This window comes from Papio anubis, chromosome 4 (assembly GCF_008728515.1).
Source record: "Papio anubis isolate 15944 chromosome 4, Panubis1.0, whole genome shotgun sequence".
Lineage (NCBI taxonomy): Eukaryota > Metazoa > Chordata > Mammalia > Primates > Cercopithecidae > Papio > Papio anubis.
Genome location: NC_044979.1, coordinates 102,416,448 through 102,428,749, shown reverse-complemented (window position 1 = coordinate 102,428,749; position 12,302 = coordinate 102,416,448). Strand labels below are relative to the sequence as shown.

Below are 12,302 nucleotides of genomic sequence, written 5' to 3'. Positions count from 1 at the left end.
TACAGAGTTCTCTCTCTCTCTCTCTCAGCATTCTTTACCTGTCTCCATACTCCCTCCCTCCATCTTCCAGGAACTGTCTCTGCCCGTGGGGATGGGCAGTAGCTTCTAGCCTAGAGGAGCCCTCTGAGGTAGGTCACGCTCCAGTTGGAGTTGGGTGTGTTCCACTTTGGTGGGGATCCTTTCAACTTGGACAGGGGCCCCCCACCCATAGCTCATGGGTGCAGGGGCCTTTGAAAACAGTATGCTGAGAATAGATAGGGCTCAAGGACAGTATCTCCAACTGAACTTTTAATGAACTCCCGTAGGCGCCAAGAAGGCGGGTAGATAAGAAAGAATATAAAAACAAGGTACTGAGTAGAAGGTTACATGTGGGAAAAGAAAGTTTGTTTTGCATTGCATTCTTTCTGCTGACGTGAGGTTTATAGAGTATAAATAAAGTGAGGCGGAGGCTCTGAGTGCGGCCGCCATGTTCTCTGTGTGTCTTTGTCTTTGTGTGTGTTCTTTCATTCTCCACCACCCCCGGTGCGGCCCCCAACAAGTGGCGCAGCGAGCAGGGTCAGCACGGGTGAGTAGGGGAGAACAAGAAGGGGAACCCCCTAGGAGCGGGTAAGGCTCAGATATTGTTAAGGGGAACCTTCTTAAGCTTTCATTATGGGAATTCCATCTCTCTGGCCTCAGAATATTTATGGCTGTTTCAAGGACTGTTGCTGTCTATGGGAGTAGAAGTGAAAGAAAAAGACTTTGAAGTGATTGTTTGCCCATGTTGAATAACATTGTTACTGGTTTCAGTATCAGACTAAAGTGCAGCTGAATCGGAAAAAATGGTTACAGGTAGTAAAAGCTTTGCTTAGAGCTCTCCAGTTAGGGGATATTATGCCTCTAAAATTGTGGACCTTGTGTAACTCTATCACTCAGACATTAGAGTTACTTGAGACTGATTCGGAGTGTGGTAATGTAGCCACAGGAGGAAAGGTATCTGAGGATTTGGAAAAATAAAATAAAATAAAATAAATCTGAAATGGAGCCCATTTGTGCCAGGGTAGCAAAAGGGGGAGAAGAGAAAAAGCCAGCTCTTCCTTCTTCTAAGGGAAATTCTGACATGCAGTGTATTATGGAAATGCTTCAACAAATATTACAGATACATTCTTCTAATTCACCTTTGTGAGCTTTCCCTGTTTCTTTTCCTTCTGCCCTGTTAAAAGAGAATTTTCCAGTGCCTCCAACCCCCGGGCTTCCTTATCTTTACCTTTGTTTGGCAAAGTTTTCTCAGTGCCTTGTCCGCCATTGGGGGAGGGAGAAAAAGAAGAAAAAAAAAAAAAAAAAATTTAAGGAGCTGGATCTGTTTCCAATTATTTGTGCTTCTTTTGCTCCTAATGCTTAGTTTTTAAATGGTGGCAATAATGTCCAATTTAATGCGTTACAAATTAAATTTTTAAAAGAAATGAAAGCTGCCATTTCTAACTATGAACCTCTATCCTTGGTCTTCTTGATGTTTTTTCATCAGAAAATTTGATGATTCCTATAGACTGGAAGACTTTGGGGAAGGCTTTTCTTGATCGTTCTCAGTGGTTACAATTGCACAGCTGGTAAATGAACAAGGCACATGTATAGGCTAGGAAAAATATTATGTGTGATCCCCCTGGACCCACTGAGGAACAACTCACAGGCACGGGCCAATATGCTACTCTTAATGCTCAGGCTGGTTTAGATGATGTTGCCTTTACTCAAATCAAGACTTTGTTTTTAAGGGCCTAAAATAAGGTAGAGATAACAGGAAAATCTTCCCTTTCCTCTGTGAAGATTTTACAGGGCACAAATGAACAATATTCAGATTTCGTAGCCCGTCTTCAGGATGCTGTCTTGAAAATTGTGGGTGCTGACCTTGCTTCACAAATTTTGTTACAAACGTTGTCTTTTAAAAATGCTTATGCTGACTGTCAAAAATTGTTAAAATCATTAAAGGCCAATGGGGCCAACTTAGATAAATATATTAAAACTTGTGTTAGTGTTGGAGGGGCTATTTATGATGCTCAATTATTTGCTGGAGCTTTGTCTAAAGCCTTAAAAGGAAATAACAAACAAGGTGTTTGTTTGCAGTGTGGTAAACCTAGACATTTCAAAAAAAAGAATGTCATAAAAATTGAACACTTTTATCCCTCAAGGCAGAAAGCTGCCTTCAGAGGTGTACAAATGTTGTGGTAAAGGTCGACATTGGACAAATAAATGTCATTTCAAAACTGATAAAAGTGGAAATTTACTGTCTCCTCTCCTGGGAAATGGGAGCCGGGGCCCACAGGCTTGGGGCCCCAACAATTTATGTCACCAGGTCTGAAAGTGTAGTTGGTTTATCAGTCTTTACAAATGAGAAATATAAGAAAGGAAAAGAATGCACAAACTAACTAGGTTTCTTGTAATAAATGACTAAACTAGTCAAAGGACCAAAAAATACAAGATCAGCATGACTCTGAAGGATGTGAGATTATGGTTCTGCACTTGTTACATTAAAGAGCTAAAATTAATAGACGTAATATTAACAATAATAACAGTAATAATAGCCATAGTATACTGAGTACTTACTATGTGTCTACTACTGTGAAAAAATCTTCACTTGCATTTAGTTCTTCCAACATCCCTTTAAGACTGACAAATTTTATAATTATTACCATTTTGTAGACAGGAAAACAGAGTTAAGACAGTTTTATAAATATATCCAAGGTCATATAGCTATTATATTTTGAAAATATGACTTTCTGTCCCCAGAGCTTACATGCTTAACCCTTTCCTCTAGACTGCTCTATAAAGTACAAAAATGGTAGTCACCCTCCTTGGAATAATCGGAGGAAAGAAAAATCAATAACTAAGTAAAAGTTGTATCTCAGCACCAGATCCAATCCCAATTTCAAGTATCCATTTAGCCTTGGATAGCATCACAGTGTTTTGAAAACCAAAATCCGTTGAGTATTTTGTGGTCCACCATCTTTTACAAAGCAGATACTCTATTGAATAGTAAGCTATGAACTAAATTTCTATACCTATAATCACCTTATTTGTTTACAAATATTTGTTATTGACTAAATCTGCATACAATACCCAGTGAGCAATGGCCTACAACATTAAGGAATAAATTCAAGTCCTCCTTAAGGATCCCACACCTTACCCCAGTTTCTCAGCTTTATGTGGCAACTAAGCAGAGCGCCGCTGCTGACTTAGTTATTACTTAGCCTTATACATTGTCTCCTAATAGAGGAGTATATAAATTAGCTATTAGAGTGTGTGGCCCTTTGCCAAAAGGACATGATGTTACTAATAAAATTCTTATTATGGTTCAAGTCTCACAATTTATATGCCTAGAGGCAGGGGAACATATTCTCAATAGGGAGGGTTTGGTAGCACAGAAAAAACTGTTTTTTGGGAAACTTTAGTTTCTAATCAAAAGCCCTTATGTTCATTGCACATTAATGAAATAGTTTTTAAAGGGTTAATTGATACGGTGGTGAATATGTCTATTATTTGTTTAAATTAGAGGCCTATACAATAGGAAAAAAGACAAGTTGCAGTTATACTCACTGGCTTGGGTGCTGCTTCTGTGGTTTATCAAGACGTAGAACCTTTAACCTGTGTCGGTCCTAAAGGTCAACAAGGTCAAGTGTTTTTTTTTATTTTTATATTGTTCGTATCAATATTAATTTTTGGCAACAAGATCTTTCACAATAATTTGCTGCTTTTTAAAACATTCCTCATATTTCCTCAGCTGCCAAAAATATGATGTTCAAAATGGGCTACAATCCTTTAAACTCATAGCCACCACTCCTATTTAGGTGAAACAGTGACCATTATTTAAAGAAATACTTAGGACTCTAAAAGAGTAAGTCAAAAAACAAATGGCCGAGAGGAATATAAAGCCACGTATTTCTGCATGGAATTCCCGTCTTTGTCTTGTCTTAAAACTATAAATGTTTACATTAAACCTAGGGAAAGTTTACAGCCTGGTCTTCCTAATCCTGCCCTTATCCCACAAAGTTAAAAATTAATGGTCATAGATCTCAAAAATTGTTTTTTCTCTATTCAGTTACAACATCTTTTTTCTATTCTAGAAGGAGACAGTCACTTGGACAGCTCACATCATTTAACTCCTTTGGTTTTACAGGAACTCCAGCTTATGGAAGAGCAACTTCAAAAGGCTCATTTACATTATATCCTTCCCGATGTTCCCCTTTCCCTTTGTTTATTTCATACTTTACATTCTCCTACAGGAATGATTCATCAGACCAATCGGCCGCTAGAATGGATCTTTTTGTCCAATAAAACATCTAAACGCTTGGCTACTTATATCGATCGTTTAGCTGAACTGATCATCAAAGGACGGCATCACTGTCGACAACTTTGGGGAGGAGATCCTTCCTTAATTATCTCTCAATTCACTCATAGATCATTTATCTTCTTACAACTTCTGATTCTTGGCAAGAAGCTTCATCAATCTTGAGTTACAGTTTATCCTTATCCCTCGGTGCAACAGGGAGAATTGGTTGTAATATTGTTAGTGATTCTCAATATGCCGTTTATGTTACTTCTTATATTTCTCAGGCCACTTTACCTCTTTGTGCTACTTCTTCTCTTCAGAAATTCTTTTCTTTGTTATCCTTTACTTTGAGCCAACGTCGAGCTCCTTTATTCATCACTCATCTTCGTTCTCATTCTCAACTGCCTGGACCATTAGTTCATGGAAATACTCAGATTGATTCACTTCTAATTGGCCACTTGCAGGCTGCAGAACAAGAACATGCTCTACATCACACTAATAGTTCTGGCCTTCAACGACGGTTTCATTTAACTCGTAAATAAGCTCGTTCTCTTATTCGAGCTTGTCCTTTCTGTGCTCCTTTGAGCATTCCATCCTTCCATCCTGGAGTTAACCCGAGAGGTACTCAAGTTAATCAAATTTGGCAAATGGATGTTATACATATTCCTTCTTTTGGACGATTAAAGTATGTTCATCATACCATTGATACTTTTTCTTATTTTCAATGGGCCACTCCGTTGCCATCTGAGAAAGCTGATTCTGTTATTACACATCTCTTAGCTTGTTTTGCCATTATGGGCATTCCTTTTATACTTAAAACTGATAATGCCCCTGCCTATGTCTCTCATAAATTACAAGTTTTCTTACAGCAATACAATATTCAACATATCACTGGGATCCCGGTCAACAGTCAAGGTCAAGCCATCATTGAGCGCGCAAATTTAACTTCAAAAACTCAACTATTAAAACAAAAAGGGGGAAATGAGCCCCCCCCCCCAAAAAAAAACCAGATTTTTTTGAAGGTTAACCTTTCTACCTTAATTTTTTTGATTTTGAAGGTTCTTTTTACCTTAATTATTTTTTGAATCAATGGAGACAATTACAAGACTCCGCTGTCGTAACCCATCTTTCCTCACCTCCCTCGGTGATAGTCCCCGCTGACAATTTAAAGATTTGGTATCCTAATGAAGAAGGTAAGTATGTTCAAGGGCAAGTTCTAAAACAGGGACGGGGCTATGCTCTTGTCCTTACAGGGAGTGGACCTGAGTGGTTTCCTACAAGATGATTGAAACCCTGTTGAAAAGAAAACTGAATTCAGCATGCATTTCTTCCTTTGTTGGATGTGCCTCGGCGGGGGACTTATTTCCCTTAGTGAAGCTTTGTATGAATATTGCACTTATATTCCCTTTCCACCCTTGTATCAGGGAGTCGCCTGGGAGGAGGCGGAAATTAAGGTTTTCACCAATAACATTACTTGGATGCCGTCCCCCTATATGGACAAGGACAACATAGAACGGAAAATAGCAATTATAATCAGCACATACCAATTTGGAGTGGAAGGACTTCCAATATGTATGGGAAATAGTCCTCATTGTCTCCGAAAATCGCATAAAGCTTGGGCTGTTTGTTATAATCATAGTCATGTGGCTGCTAATACTGTTATTATTGTAACTAGAAGTTTTTAATATAATCATACTGTATATAGTAATGAAACTATTCCTAGTTCTTTACTTTTTTGTCCTATTCTAGAGGTTTCTCCTAATATTGAGGTGCTGGAGTGGCAACTATGTCGGGGAAATAAAACCCGGATTTTATTAAAATACAATGGGATGCAAATAACTGATTGAAGTGTGCACGGTGATTTTCAAACAAAATTTAGTCACATACCTTTGAAATGGCACCGGGTAAATAAAAATATTGCTGCTAACAATAATGAAACCTTGGTATGGTGTGAAGGAGGCCTAAGTACAGAGTCATCTTTGGAAGTTGTTAGCTGCAGGCGATGCCATTAGCACTTTTGTGGGGAATATGTCTCTTAATCTTTCTAACCCAACTAATTCCTTTCATATTCAGTTATATCGGAATACCTCTCGATATATTATTGCTTGTGTCCGTTAGCCCTACCTATTATTAGCAGGAAATTTGACATGAAATAATAATACGGGAATTGTTAATTGTGCAAATACATGTACATTTTTGTCTTGCCTCAATCATTCTTGGTGGCACAACTTTGCTGGGGATATTTATATCCTCAGGGCTCATAAGGAAATTTGGCTACCTGTTAACCTTACACGACCATGGGGGGCATCACCTCTTGAAACTTATATTTGGACTTCTCTTCAGCGAACCTGCCATGCCCTTGGACTTATAATTGCCTCGGTGATGAGTCTTGTTGCCATTGCCTCCACTGCAGCTGTAGCAGGGCTCACTCTTCATCAAAGCATACAAAATGCTGAATTTGTGCAGCAATGGCATGAACAATCTCACCGATTATGGCTTCAACAACGAAACATTGATTCTCAACTTGCTGAAAGATTGGACAACATGGAGCAAGCATTGACATAGCTTGGAGATCAGCTCACTGTACTCAATACTCGGGTAACATTACAATGTGATTGGAATTCCACTCAATTTTGTGTAACGCCTGTGCCTTTTAACATCTCTCAAAATTGGACTGTAATCCGAAAATTATTAGTAGGCCATAAAAATATTAGTTTAGACATCCAAGAGCTCACTCAGAACATTTCCGAAGCATTTCGACAACAATTACATGTGTTGTCCGGAACTGTATCCCTTCAGGAGCTGGGTCAGCGCCTTGCTGCCTTTAACTCATAGGCCCAGATAAAGACATGGATTTCTACAATCTCTAGAAGTATATTGCTTTGGACACTTGATTTGGGTCTACTTCTTTTGGTGATTTGATGCTCCCTCCGTCGCCACCAAAAACAAAAGAAAACACAGGAACAAATATGGGCTACCTTTTAAGGATTGAGGCAAAACAAAATTAAAAGGGGGGAAATGCAGGGGCCTTTGAAAACAGTATGCTGAGAATAGATAGGGCTCAAGGACAGTATCTCCAACTGAACTTTTAATGAACTCCCGTAGGTGCCAAGAAGGTGGGTAGATAAGAAAGAATATAAAAACAAGGTACTGAGTAGAAGGTTACATGTGGGAAAAGAAAGTTTGTTTTGCATTGCATTCTTTCTGCTGACGTGAAGTTTATAGAGTATAAATAAAGTGAGGCGGAGGCTCTGAGTGCGGCCGCCATGTTCTCTGTGTATCTTTGTCTTTGTGTGTGTTCTTTCATTCTCCACCACCCCCGGTGCGGCCCCCAACACATGGGCATAGATGCAGTGCACCACCCGCAATCACCTCAGGTCACCTCAGATGAATATTCCACCCATGGGGTGATCTGACCCCTTCCTTCCAACCAACATCATCTTCTTCCATGCCATGCCACACACATTAACCTCCAGGAACATTTGTGTGTCTTCTTTTGAAAAACGTCAGTTCAGATCTTTTGCCCATTGTTAATTAGATCATTAGATTGTTTTTCCTATAGAGTTGTTTGAGCTCCTTATATATTCTAGTTATTAATCCCTTGTCAGATGGAGAGTTTGCAAATATTTTTCCCCATTCTGTGGGTTGTTTTACACTTGGTTGATTGTTTCCTTTGCAGTCGTGGCTACAGCATTTTTTTTCTTTCTTAAACTTTTATTTTAGGTTCAGGGGTACATGTACAGGTTTGTTAATACAGGCAAACTCACGTCATGGGGGTTTGGTGTACAGATTATTTCATCACCTGGGTATTCAGCATAGTACTCCATAGTTATTTTTCCTGATCCTCTTCCTCCTCCCACCCTTCTCCCTCAAAGAGGCCCCAGTGTCTGTTGTTCCCCTCTTTATGTCCGTTGGTTCTCTCTCTTTCTCTTTTTTTTTTTTTTGAAACAGAGTCTCGCCCTGTTGCCCAGGCTGGAGAGCAGAAGCATGATCTCGGCTCACTGCAACCTCCGCCTCTCAGGTTTAAGCAATTCTCCTGCCTCAGCCTCCTGAGTAGCTGGGATTACAGGTGTTCGCCACCATGCCCAGCTAATTTTTGTGTTTTTGGTAGAGATGGGGTTCCACCATGTTGGCCAGGCTGGTCTCAAACTCCTGACCTCAAGTGATTCACCCACTTCAGCCTCCCAAAGTGCTGGGATTACAGGTGTGAACCACCACATCCGGCCCAATTGGTTCTCATTATGTAGCTCCCACTTATAAGTGAGAACATGTGGTATTTGGTTTTCTGTTCCTGCATTAGTTTGCTAAGGGTAATGACCTCCAGCTCCTGCATATCCATGTTCCTGAAAAGGATATGATTTTATGGTTTTTTTATGGCTGCATAGTATTCCATGGTGTATATGCACCACATTTTCTTTGTTCAATATGCTATTGATGGCCATTTAGATTGATTCCATGTCTTCGCTATTGTGAATAGTATTGCAGTGAACATTCACGTGCATGTGTCTTTATGGTGGAATATTTATATTCTTCTAGGTATATACCCAGTAATGGGGTTGCTGGGTCAAATGGTAGTTCTGATTTTAGTTCTTTGAGGAATCACCATACTGCTTTCCACAATCGTTGAACTAACTGACACTCCCACCAGCAGTGATAAGTGTTCCCTTTTCTCTTCAACCTCACCAGCATCTGTTATTTATTTATTTATTTTTTTGAGATGAAATCTCGCTCTGTCACCCAGGCTGGAGTGCAATGGTGCCATCTTGGCTCACTGCAACCTTCACCTCCCGGGTTCAAGCGATTCTCCTGCCTTAGCCTCCTGAGTAGCTGGGATTACAGATGTGTGCCACCACACCTGGCTAATTTTTGTATTTTTAGTAGGAACGGGGTTTCACCATGTTGGTCGGGCTGGTCTCTCAAACCCTCAATCTCGTTATCCATCCACTTTGGCCTCCCAAAGTGCTGAACCATTGTGCCCAGCCTATTTTTTTTACCTTTTAGTAATAGCCATTCTGACTGGTGTGAGATGATATCTCATTGTGGTTTTAATTTGCATTTCTTTAATGATTAGTGATATTGAGCATTTTTTCATATGCTTGTTGCCTGCACGTATGTCTTCTTTTGAAAAGTACCTGTTCATATCCTTTTCCCACTTTATTTATTTATTTACTTTTTTGAGACAGAGTCTCGCTCTGTCACCCAGGCTGAAGTGCAGTGGCACGATTTCAGCTCACTGCAAGCTCTGCCTCCCGGGTTCACGCCATTCTCCTGCCTCGGCCTCCTGAATAGCTGGGACTACAGGCGCCCGCCACCACGCCTGGCTAATTTTTTGTATTTTTAGTAGAAGCAGGGTTTCACTATGTTAGCCAGGATGGTCTCGATCTCCTGACCTTGTGATCTGCCCGCCTCGGCCTCCCAAAGTGCTGGGATTACAAGCATGAGCCACCGCGCCCGGCCCTTTGCCCAGTTTTTTAATGGGGCTGTTTTTTTCTTGTAAACTTAAGTTCCTTATAGATTCTGGATATTAGACCTTTGTCAGATGTATAGTTTGCAAATATTTTCTCTCATTCCATAGGTTGTCTGTTTACTCTGTTGATAGTTTCTTTTGCCATGCAGAAGCCCTTTAGTTCCATTAGATCCCATTTGTCAATTTTTGCTTTTGTTGCAATTGCTTTTGGTGTCTTTCTTCATCATGAAATATTTGCCAGTTCCTATATTCAGGATGGTATTTCCTAGATTATCTTCCAGGGTTTTTATAGTTTTAGCTTTTACATTTAAGTCTTTAATCCATCTTGAGTTGATTTTTATAATGGTATAAGGAAGGGAGGGTCCAGTTTCAGTCTTCTGCATATGGCTAGCAAGTTATTGCAACACCATATATTAAATAGAAAGTCCTTTCCCCATTGCTTGTTTTTGTCAGCTTTGTCGAAGATCAGATGGTTGTAGGTGTGCAGCCTTATTTCTGGGCCTCCATGCTGTTCCATTGGTCTATGTGTCTGTTTTTGTACCAGTACTGTACTGTTTGGGTTACTGTAACCCTGCAGTAGTTTGAAGTCAGGTCATGTAGTGCCTCCAGCTTTGTTCTTTTTGTTTAGGACTGTCTTTGCTATTAGGGCTCATTTTTGGTTCCATATGAATTTTTTTTTTTTTTTTTTGAGACGGAGACTAGCTCTGTTGCCCAGGCTGAAGTGCAGTGGCGTGATCCTGACTCACTGCAAGTTCCACCTCCTGGGTTCACACCATTCTCCTGCCTCAGTCTCCCGAGTAGCTTGGACTACAGGCACCCACCACCACACCTGACAAATTTTTTGCATTTTTAGTAGAGACGGGGTTTCACCGTGTTAGCCAGGATGGTCTCGATCTCCTGACCTCGTGATCCGCTCGCCTCAGCCTCCCAAAGTGCTGGGATTACAGGCGTGAGCCACTGCGCCTTGCCAGTTCCATATGGATTTTAAAATAGTTTTTCCTCATTTTGTGAAGAAAGTCATTGGTAGTTTAATAGGAATGGTATTGAATCCATAAATTGCTTTGGGCAGTATGGCCATCTTAATGATATTTATTCTTCCTATCCATGAGCATGGAATGTTTTTCCATTTGTTTGTGTTATCTCTGATTTCTTTGAACAGTGTTTTGTAATTGTCATTGTCATTGTCATTTTATGACCCTGGTTAGCTGTATTTGTAGGTATTTTATTCTATTGGCTACAGCATTTTCTTAACACACAAGTCATTTAACCTTTCTATGTCCCAGCTTCCACACTGACAGATAATTATATCTACATTTGATTGCTACAGATGAAGTGAAAATGCCCAGGTCTCAATTGGACATTGCTGCTTCTCTTGCATTGACCTTGTGCTCGAGTTATGCAGGTTATATGAGGGTTTAAGGAATTTGGCTTAGGGCGGGGCAAGTTTCTTTTAGTGTTTTGAGTAATAACTTAAAAAGAATGTTCAAGGCCCTAGCTGAGTGCAAACCTGCAGAGGAAAACATGCAGCTGGCTGGGTCACAGAGGGGTTAGGCCCCTTGTATTTTTCAGTCAGAACAGAGAAAAAAGTGGGAAGAACCCAGGGACCCCACAACGTGATATGATGTATGTTAACATTTGTTACCATTTACTAGAGGCCAGCGCTTTAGGTAGAGAGTTCAATGGCAAAGTTCTTATTATCCTCACCCATTATACAGATGAAGAGCTGAAGGATAGAGAGGTGAGATAATGGCCCAGCATCACACAGCTGGTAAATTGCAGAGTTGGACTTTGAATCTAGGTATCTGTCATCAGAATCCCTGCTCTGAACAATAAGCCAAGTGTTGCATTTAACATACTGCCCATAATATAGGAAGTGCTGGGGAAAGATTACCTTTGAGTATAATCATTTATAAATGCACATTAAGTCTGTAGTACCATTAGATAGATTTCTTTAAAATTCCTTAAAGTGCCCCAAAGATGGTAAAATAAGATAATGCAATCTAGCAGATGTAAAGACACTTAACAGTGTTAAAAGTTGGTTTTAGTTTATAAGATAACTTGTATAGGCATACCTTGAAGATATTGTAGGTTTGATTCCAGGCCACTGCAATAAAAATGGTGACACAATAAAGCAAGTCACTTAAGGTTTTTGGTTTCCCAGGGCATTAGGCTAGGTGTGGTGGCTCACATCTGTAATCCCAGCACTTTGGGAGGCCAATGTGGGCAGATCACCTGAGGTCAGGAGTTCAAGACTAGACTGGCCAACATAGCAAAACCCCATCTCTACAAAAATACAAAAATTAGCCAGGTGTGGTGGTGCACGCCTGTGATCCCAGCTACTTAGGAGGTTAAGGCAGGACAATTGCTTGAACCTGGGAGGTGGAAGTTGCAGTGAGCCGAGATGGCACCACTACACTCCAGCATGGGTGACAGAATGAGACTCCATCCAAAAAAAAAAAAAAAAAAAGTTATGTTTATTCTATAGTGTAGTCAATTAAGTATGCAATAGCATTATGTTTAAAAAACCCAACATAA

The 12,302-nt window shown here is 40.1% G+C and overlaps 1 long non-coding RNA gene across 1 annotated transcript; it reads left to right on the top strand.

Moving 5' to 3' along the window:
* Positions 1-525: 525 nt before the first annotated feature.
* Positions 526-6,008, top strand: LOC108585023. The gene is made up of 2 exons (XR_001900802.2): positions 526-565; positions 5,725-6,008. It is a non-coding gene; the product is annotated as an uncharacterized LOC108585023 (long non-coding RNA).
* Positions 6,009-12,302: the final 6,294 nt, after the last annotated feature.